Genomic DNA, 8,876 nt, shown 5'->3' with positions numbered 1-8,876 from the left:
TTATAAGTAAGGGAAGTATGACCTAGAGTCGTATTTTTGAGATATCAGTAACATCGAACCTATATTGTAGCCTAAGATAGTTAGGGAGTAGTGAATATTTATTTTGGGATTTTCTAATTTATAAGATAGATAAAGTAAATGCGATCAAATTTGTAATTCAGATAAGGTTAAAGTAAGTGCATACTATGACTTCATCTGTTATTCTGCCGAGATTATGGAATGCTGGCTCATGAATAGGCAGAGGCCTTGTATTCATTACACTGGTCCTAAACGACCCTGTCATAAGACATGTCACTGGGTACTACGTTAGGCTTGAAGATTCTGAATAGACAACAATGTCCCTTACCCCCGACGTCCGTGCAGTCTGACTACAGGCATACACGTTCAGACGGCTCATTAAAAAGAGTTAAACTATAAAGAACACCATGGCCAAGTCAAGATGACTTCCATGAACATGTTCGATTATCCTAACGGTCCAATCCTTTATGTGTCTAAACAAACAATTCCTTAATTAACTAAGAATCCCTCAAGTGGGGTGCAATGCTTGAGACCGCGTTATGGTGCAGTGTACTGGTCAACACTAACCGTGTTCCATGGCCTTACTTAGCAGAGGTACAGCTTACAACAACCGCTGTGCTTCAGCGTGCACGTACGAAGTTTATATGCTTGGTGACTACACTAGCATGGTCTAGGACCGACAATGTACTAGGGGCCTAGTCAGATGTTTCACTAAGAAAGAGTCCTCAATCGGAATCCAAAGCTCAATAGACTTACTACAACCGGTGTGCCTCGGTCGATCTTACATTGTATCCGATAGACTTCTCTTACCAAGGGGTGACACAGATAGTGTACTCTGAATCGGGGTTCGCGACTTCCCAATAACAGAGCCTATAACTACGTTCTATTAGTTGGAAAAGCGATTGAGTTTAAAGCATAATCGGAAAGCACTTCGACAACGTACACAGACCATAATATTATTTCGGCATTATAACTGCTTACATCGTAGCATACACTAAAGATAACTACTCACTAATCATGGAGATAATATCATAAAAAATTATATAAGATAAATGATAGAAATACCAGTAGATTAAACGAGTTCTGAATACAAAAGTGACAACTTCAAGACTCCAGACCGCTCCTAATACAATCTTCAGCGTTCTTCTCCGGGTACTAGGTTTCCCGCACGGGGTCGAAGACCTTGAGAGTATGACTAATATTGTACAAGAGAGAGAAAGAAGTGAATTGAAGTGTGTGTTGGAATGAATGACAAAGACCCTTTAAATAGACTTGAAATTTGTCAGCATACGCCTGGCAGGGTGTATGGCAGCCCGTTTTTGGCAGGCCGTATGGTGGCTCGTGTGGTGGCACGTATATGGCAGGTTGTTTCCATACTGGTAGGCCGTATGGCAGGCCGTATGGCTTGCTGGTCAGCCTTGATTCCCTGGATCGTAACTTGATTTCTTGTCTTTCACCGTTTTCGCTCTAGAATCTTCGTTTTAGCTCCGATTCTCTTGATTCTTTTTGCACTGCCTTCGTAATTACTTGTTCTTCAATTTCAACCGACGAAGTGGGTATTTTGCCAACAAAGTTCGAATCTTTCTTGTTTTTGGACCTTAATACCGGGGTGAAAACGTGACTTTTTAGCCGATATCAAATATCCCACACTAAGACTTTGTTTGTCCTCAAGCAAACTCTCATTTTAAAGAACTTTTTGGCGTTTCTTTTCTAATAGCCTAAGCTGTTTGCTTTTATTATAAGAGCAAAAAGATAAGGTGAGTCATCTATGTTAGGATTGAAATTATCTCTGTAAGCATGCGAGGAGGTTACATGACATAGGCTAGCTTTCATGGGTCACTCAAATCACTCAAGTGTTTAGGGTTCCCTATTGATCTAAGAAATGAATATACTCATAGCCAGTCACGCTGCACCCATCGTCATAGGCCTGATAAAGACTCAAATCCTTACTGCTAACTTGAGAACGGTAGTAATCTCAGCTTTATGGGTTATTTGTCAATGATGGAGAAGGAATTTTGGAGTGGTAGTGAAGTTGTTTTTGAAGGGTGAGATAAAAGGGTAATGTAGTCTTTATACAGACTTTTATTCGGATAGATAGGAGTGCTGAAATATTTTGAGAAGCACTTTTGAACTTTTCTTCATTTGATAATCATTTTCGGTCGAGTTCTCTTTGGCATTTCTCTTATTTAGTTCTGCCCCTTCATCATTTTTTTTTGGAGACTTCATCTCGATAAACTTTTTGCCGGTAAACTTTTTCAAGACCTTTGCCATGATACTTGAGAGGTTTATAACATTAGGTTTTCGGAAGGAATCTCATTTTCTGGGTTTTCTGAGAAATAGTAAAGGTGATATGGATGTGGTGGTGGAGTAGAAGTAGTGGAGGTGTGGAAGGCTTATGTTTGACAAATGGGTAGCTATTTTGATTACAACCAAATCACGCTTTGCTGCTTGGAGATGTAGATCTAAATCAAGTTCTGATTCTGAGCACAGACATCGGCACTCTCAACGGAAAATAGTGAAGCATTAAAGATGAAAGCTGGTCTTATTTGGGGTGCCTCACCATAATCAATTTAGGTCGATAATGCCTTAGTCATGCAATGCTCTATTAAAGATTTCAATCTAACAAGATTTCCACCTTACTTAAGCCTTATTTTTATTGACAAACGTTTTAGGTTTTCAAAAATATTTTTCAAAAAGGGTTTCTTTTGCAAAAATTTGAAATTTGGCTTAAGGACTTGGAATCTTCGTAATGGTTTATTATGATATAGCATAAAAAGATACCAGCATCCCACACTTAGATGAACATTGTCCTCAATGTTCCTAGTGTATCCCACACTTAGGAGTTTTAGTTGAAGATTTGGGAGTGTTTGTCTAGTGTTTTAATTGGGTGTTATCCCACACTTAGTGATAAGCTAGGATGCGGTATGGTTTGAATCTTGAGCTAGTAGCGAAAAGAAAGAAATACCCCTAGCAGATGCGGCTGCCTTCCTTGCTTCTTTATCGGCTCATTTGTCATCCTTTATTTTTCTACTCTACTTTATTGCACGGGTTGCCTCCCGAGAAGCGCTTTTGTTTAAGGTCGTTGGCTCGATCGTAGTGATTCTTCAAAAAGCAAACATTCCTCGTTGATGGTTGTGATCTTGGTCTTCTTGAGGGAATGTGAGTCTTGGTGGATAAGTTCTGAGAAAGTGTCGGACCAATAGTGGTAACAAGTCCGGTACTTCTCTTGAAGATCTTCTGAAAGATAAGTAGTTCGTAGTTTCGGCTCTTGATAAGTCTTGAAGTCCGATGAGAATATGATCCACAGCTCTGCTGGTTGACCCATGAATATCAATCATGGTCGCAGTGCTGGTGTTTATGATTTCTCTGACGGGATGCTCATTTCGGAGGTCTTCAAACAATATAAGAAATTGTATCTTTAGAATTTCTAAGTCTTCGGAACGGTGATCTCCACAGTAAGAGTCTGTAGCTTTGCACAGATTAGTTAAGAGACGAAGCTGAAAAGAAGTGAACAGCAATCCTGATCCGAGTATTAATTTCACCATCTTTGAGTATATCTCCTGACATCCAGCTTTAAATATGAAACTAGGATATGTGGATTCGTGGAAGATACGTGATAGCTGCTTCATAACATAGGTGGCAATGTTGACTCGATCTGGTTCAAGATGTGAGAACGGATTGTTCCGTCTTGCTTCCTCCATAATAGCGTCTTGTAACTCTTTGATAATCAGATCAGCGTGGTGATCAATTGTTACGTAAATCACTAGTCTATCTGGTGTGCTTTCGAAGTTATCTCTATCCAGAAGAGCGAAAAGACTGTGAATATCCTCGATCATTTGCAAATCAGATTGATAAGTCGGGCGGCCGGTGGAAAGATCCATATGCTTCCGGATGAGAGTCAGTAGTGCTCGTTCGTTTCGTGAGAACGGAAGTGCAGATCCGGCTAAGGCGTTATAAACCTTAGAGTAAATGATCTTATGATCTCGACAGAATCTTGTCTCGAGAATAGTGCGAACCACTGAATTATGCTCTCGTTGCCTTTCTTCGTGATAGATATGATCGTGAAGAGAATTGATAAAGTCTTGAATGCGTTCTTCTAGGATTTCAACATCATTATCTTCTCTTCGGAGATAGAGGTGGTGCTCTTCTCTGATAGCCATGATTCGTTCTGTTAAGCATAGCGAAAAATCAATGGTTGACTTTCGGATGGCTTCGAGAATGTCTTCAAAATCATCGGTATCATTAATGAAGGTAATCATGTCTGCATGTGTGGATATAATCGGAATTTGATCTGAAGAAGAGTCCAGCTCCCCTTGATCTATTTCAGTTGGAGAGTGTGAGTTAGTCAGAATGTCTTCGTGATGCTCTTCCTCGTCATCATCGGTATCCGGTTCATCTGAGGATGCGTCTGATGAAAGGGTTTCTTCAGTATTCTGATTCTCCACTTTGATACTTACAGGATCAATTTCTATATCCTTAACCTCAGCCTTGTCGTTTTTCTTTTTGAAGCGAATGATTAAACTGTCATCTGCCGTTTCAAGCCTCATTATTTCTTCATGACGCTCAGTGCTTGGAACGGGTGTTGTCGCAGTTTCTTTTACGTCTTCCATTTCCTCTTCCTCTTCAGATTCCTCCTTTTCCTCTATTTCTTCACTGGGATCCTCTTCTTCCATTTCTGGGTCGTCTATAGACTGTGATTCGACACCCATCTCGATATCATCGGCTGGTGGTGATGACACATCATCGGAAGTGATCCGTCTGGTGGAAATAGCAAACATCTCTGCTTGTCCAGAAAAATTGGTTGGTCGGTCAATTTTGAAGGTAACGCTCTCCCCATGTGATCGTAAGATCATGGTTTGATTGTACACATCAATGACAGTCCTAGCCGTATTCATGAAAGGTCTTCCTAACACTACTGGGGTGTGTAGGTCTTCCTTAATATCCATTACTACGAAATCCGTAGGGTACAAGAATTTGTCGACTTTCACCAAGATGTTCTCAACTATCCCCTTAGGATATCGAATTGTATGATCGGCAAGTTGGATTATCATTTTGGTTGGTGACAAATCTCCTAACTCTAATCTCTTGTAGAGAGATTAGGGGATTAGGTTGATACTTGCTCCTAATTCTGATAGTGCATGAATGGTTCCAGATTGGTAGATTGAACACGGGAAAACGAATCGACCCGTATCTCCTAGCTTAGGTGGTAGAGAGTTTCTCAGTAATGCATAGCATTCTTCACTCAGTGGAATTTTGTTAGAGTCTGGTATCCTCTCCTTTGTAGATAGAAGCCTTCAGATGTATCTCTTCTGGTTGGGAACTTTGGACATAGTGTCTAGGAATCTGCCATCTAGTTTGAAGGAATCAAGCTTGGATGGTTCTTGTAGCCTTCCAGGATAAGGTATGCGAACTGGAGTTTCAGGGGTCAGATTCTGAGTATATGTTGATTTGTTCTTAAGCCTAGTTGACCTTCTCCGTGGTTCTTCCTCTGGGATTACGGAATCCATTTGCTTTACTTCTTCTATGTGGGGGTTTTGGATAGTATTACTTGGCAATCTTCCCTACAATCGGGTTTCAAGGTGTTGTGATAACTGTCCGAGCTGCGTTTCCAAACTTTTGAGCAGAGTCAATTGATTTCTCATTAGTATCTCCGTCTGATCTTGTCTGGTTATAGTTCTCTGATTTAACTGTTGTTGTCCTTGGATAAACTGAGTTAACTGATCATCAGCTCCGAGAGTGGGGTTAGTTGCTTTTGTAATCTGGGTGGTAGGGGAATTCTCCTTAACTGGGGGACCAATGAGTGGAAGTGGTTGATCGTAGGTCAATTGAGATTGTTGTGCTGGATAAGGTGGATAGCGATAGCGGAAAGGTTGATTGCTTCGCTGAAATTGATTAACCCTTGATAGTTGATTGAATCCGGGATTTGGTGGACGAGCTGGGTATTGAACGTAACAGACTGAACCATCAGGATTTTCATACTCAACTTGATAGTCTTCAGTAGGTTGCGGGTTGGTACAATTAATACAACCCTGAGCTTAGTTAACCTGCTGCAGTTGCGTCTTCAATTCTCTGAGTTGTTTAGCAAGAGATTCCATCTTGTCTGTGAGGGATTTGATGGCCTTCGTTTGATTGTCAAGTGCAGAGAGTGGGGCAGATGATGAAGTTGTTTCACCACTGTTCCAGTCATGATGATGCATCGTCATGTTCTCGAGCAATTCCCATGCTTCATCTGCGGTTTGGTTCATCAGATTCCCTTGAGCTGCTGCATCAATCGTCGTCCTATGATTTACCGTAAGACCATTGTAGAAGGTACAGATTTGGGCTGACCGTTCTAACTGGTGATTAGGGCACCTCTTCAGCAGGGTTTTGAAACGCTCCCATGCAGTGTAAAGAGATTCATCATAACTTTGTTTGAAGTTAATGATGTCATTCTTCAGTTTAGTTTGTTTAGAAGGAGGAAAATATTTGGTTAGGAATTTAGTCGCCATCTCTGTCCATGACGTGATGGAATCTTTTTCCAGTCCTTCAAACCAAGTTTGAGCATGATGAGTGAGAGAATAGGGGAACAAGTATAGCCGGACTATATCTTGTCATATCCCTGGCTGTTTGTACGAGTTCGAAAGAGATATGAATTTATCAAGGTGAGAATTAGGATCGTCATTCAGTAATCCATGAAATTGACAGCTATTCTGAATGAGCTGGATGATGTGATGTTTTAACTCGAACGAGTGTCCTTGAATCTCTAGAAATCTAATTGGTCCTCCTCGACCTTCAATCGAGGGTTTGGTATTTTCTGCTAAAGTAACGCGTAACGCCATTTGGTTTTTGATTCATTCTTCCTTGTGTGCTTTAGAGATTATTGCGTCTGGATCAGGTACGAATAACAACGGCCCTGGTCTAGATCGGGTTTGGGTCATACACTGGGTATGCCTTTTTGTTTTTAATTTTCGCAAATAAGCTAAATTATAATAAGCTTAACTAAACTAATCTAATTCTAAGGTAATCTAATTTAATCTAAGGCAATCTAAGGTAATCTAAGGTGGTCTTATCTAAGGTAAACTAGAGTAATCTAAAGTAATCTAATCTAATTAACTAACTATCCTATGGTGGAATATGTTTTTGGTTCTGGCTACGGATTCCCTGGTATTTCGGTAACAAAGCTCTGCACAAACTATTCAACAAACCAAGTGGCCAGGCCGACTACGGAGAGGCAGGATCCTTTTGGTCCCAATATAATTGGCGACTGTTCGGAAAATCCAATAACCAAGTCCGTGTATAATTGTCTTTCTTAGACACCACTAAATGCTTGTGAATAAGTTTGGTTGAAAACAGTATTGCCTGATACCAGTTCCCCGGCAGCGGCGCCAAAAACTAGGTATCTCTCTTGATTTGGCCGAAATGGACGGTTTTTATTTGCGCGGTGTCGTTAGGTCGCGGCTCGCCAGGATCAGCCATTCGTGGGAGAGGGTAATGTTTTAAATTTATATTTAGCGGGGCCTAAATCTTACTACTCCTTATAAGTAAGGGAAGTATGACCTAGAGTCGTATTTTTGAGACATCAGTAACATCGAACCTATATTGTAGCCTAAGATAGTTAGGGAGTAGTGAATATTTATTTTGGGATTTTCTAATTTATAAGATAGATAAAGTAAATGCGATAAAATTTGTAATTCAGATAAGGTTAAAGTAAGTGCATACTATGACTTCATCAGTTATTCTGCCGAGATTATGGAATGCTGGCTCATGAATAGGCAGTCCTAAACTCCCCTGTCATAAGACATGTCACTGGGTACTGCGTTAGGCTTGAAGATTCTGAATAGACAGCAACGTCCCTTACCCCCGACGCCCGTGCAGTCTGACTACAGGCATACACGTTCAGACGGCTCATCCAATTGAGCGACTCGGTTGGGTGACGTATTAACATTCCAAAATGGTCTAAACATTCTTAAGCATAATAGAATACATGGTTTACCATATCCGAGAGACGTGATGTGTTTCAATTCTTTCGTTAATGATTGGTAAAAGATAGTTAGGCCCTTAAAAAGAGTTCAACCATAAAGAACACCATGGCCAAGTCAAGATGACTTCCATGAACACGTTCGGTTATCCTAATGGTCCAATCCTTTATGTGTCTAAACAAACAGTTCCTTAATTAACTAACAATCCCTCAAGCGGGGTGCAATGCTTGAGACCGCGTTATGGTGCAGTGTACTGGTCAACACTAACCGTGTTCCATGGCCTTACTTAGCAGAGGTACAGCTTACAACAACTGCTGTGCTTCAGCGTGCACATACGAAGTTTATATGCTTGGTGACTACACTAGCATGGTCTAGGACCGACAATGTACTAGGGGCCTAGTCAGATGTTTCACTACGAAAGAGTCCTCAGTCGGAATCCAAAGCTCGATAGACTTACTACAACCGGTGTGCCTCGGTCGATCTTACGTTGTATCCGATAGACTATCTTACCAAGGGGTGACACAGATAGTGTACTTTGAATCGGGGTTCGCGACTTCCCAATAACAGAGCCTATAACTACGTTCTATTAGTTGGAAAAGCGATTGAGTTTAAAGCATAATCGAAAAGCACTTCGATAACATACACAGACCCTAATATTATTTCGGCATTATAACTGCTTACATCATAGCATACACTAAAGATAACTACTCGCTAATCATGGCAATAATATCATAAAACATTATATAAGATAAAGGATAGAAATACCAGTAGATTAAACGAGTTCCGAATACAAAAGTGACAACTTCAAGACTCCAGACCGCTCCTAATACAATCTTCAGCGTTCTTCTCCGGGTACTAGGTTTCCCGCACGGAGTCGAAGGCCTTGAGAGTATGAATAAT

General features: G+C 40.7%; 1 non-coding gene across 1 annotated transcript; it reads left to right on the top strand.

The window, feature by feature from the left end:
- Positions 1-6,351: 6,351 nt before the first annotated feature.
- Positions 6,352-6,458, top strand: LOC139887370 (small nucleolar RNA R71). Its single transcript, XR_011773205.1, has one exon. It is a non-coding gene; the product is annotated as a small nucleolar RNA R71 (small nucleolar RNA).
- Positions 6,459-8,876: the final 2,418 nt, after the last annotated feature.

This window comes from Rutidosis leptorrhynchoides, chromosome 1 (assembly GCF_046630445.1).
Source record: "Rutidosis leptorrhynchoides isolate AG116_Rl617_1_P2 chromosome 1, CSIRO_AGI_Rlap_v1, whole genome shotgun sequence".
Taxonomy (NCBI): domain Eukaryota; kingdom Viridiplantae; phylum Streptophyta; class Magnoliopsida; order Asterales; family Asteraceae; genus Rutidosis; species Rutidosis leptorrhynchoides.
Note: the sequence above shows the minus strand (reverse complement) of the source record. Positions and strands in the feature narration are given on the sequence as shown.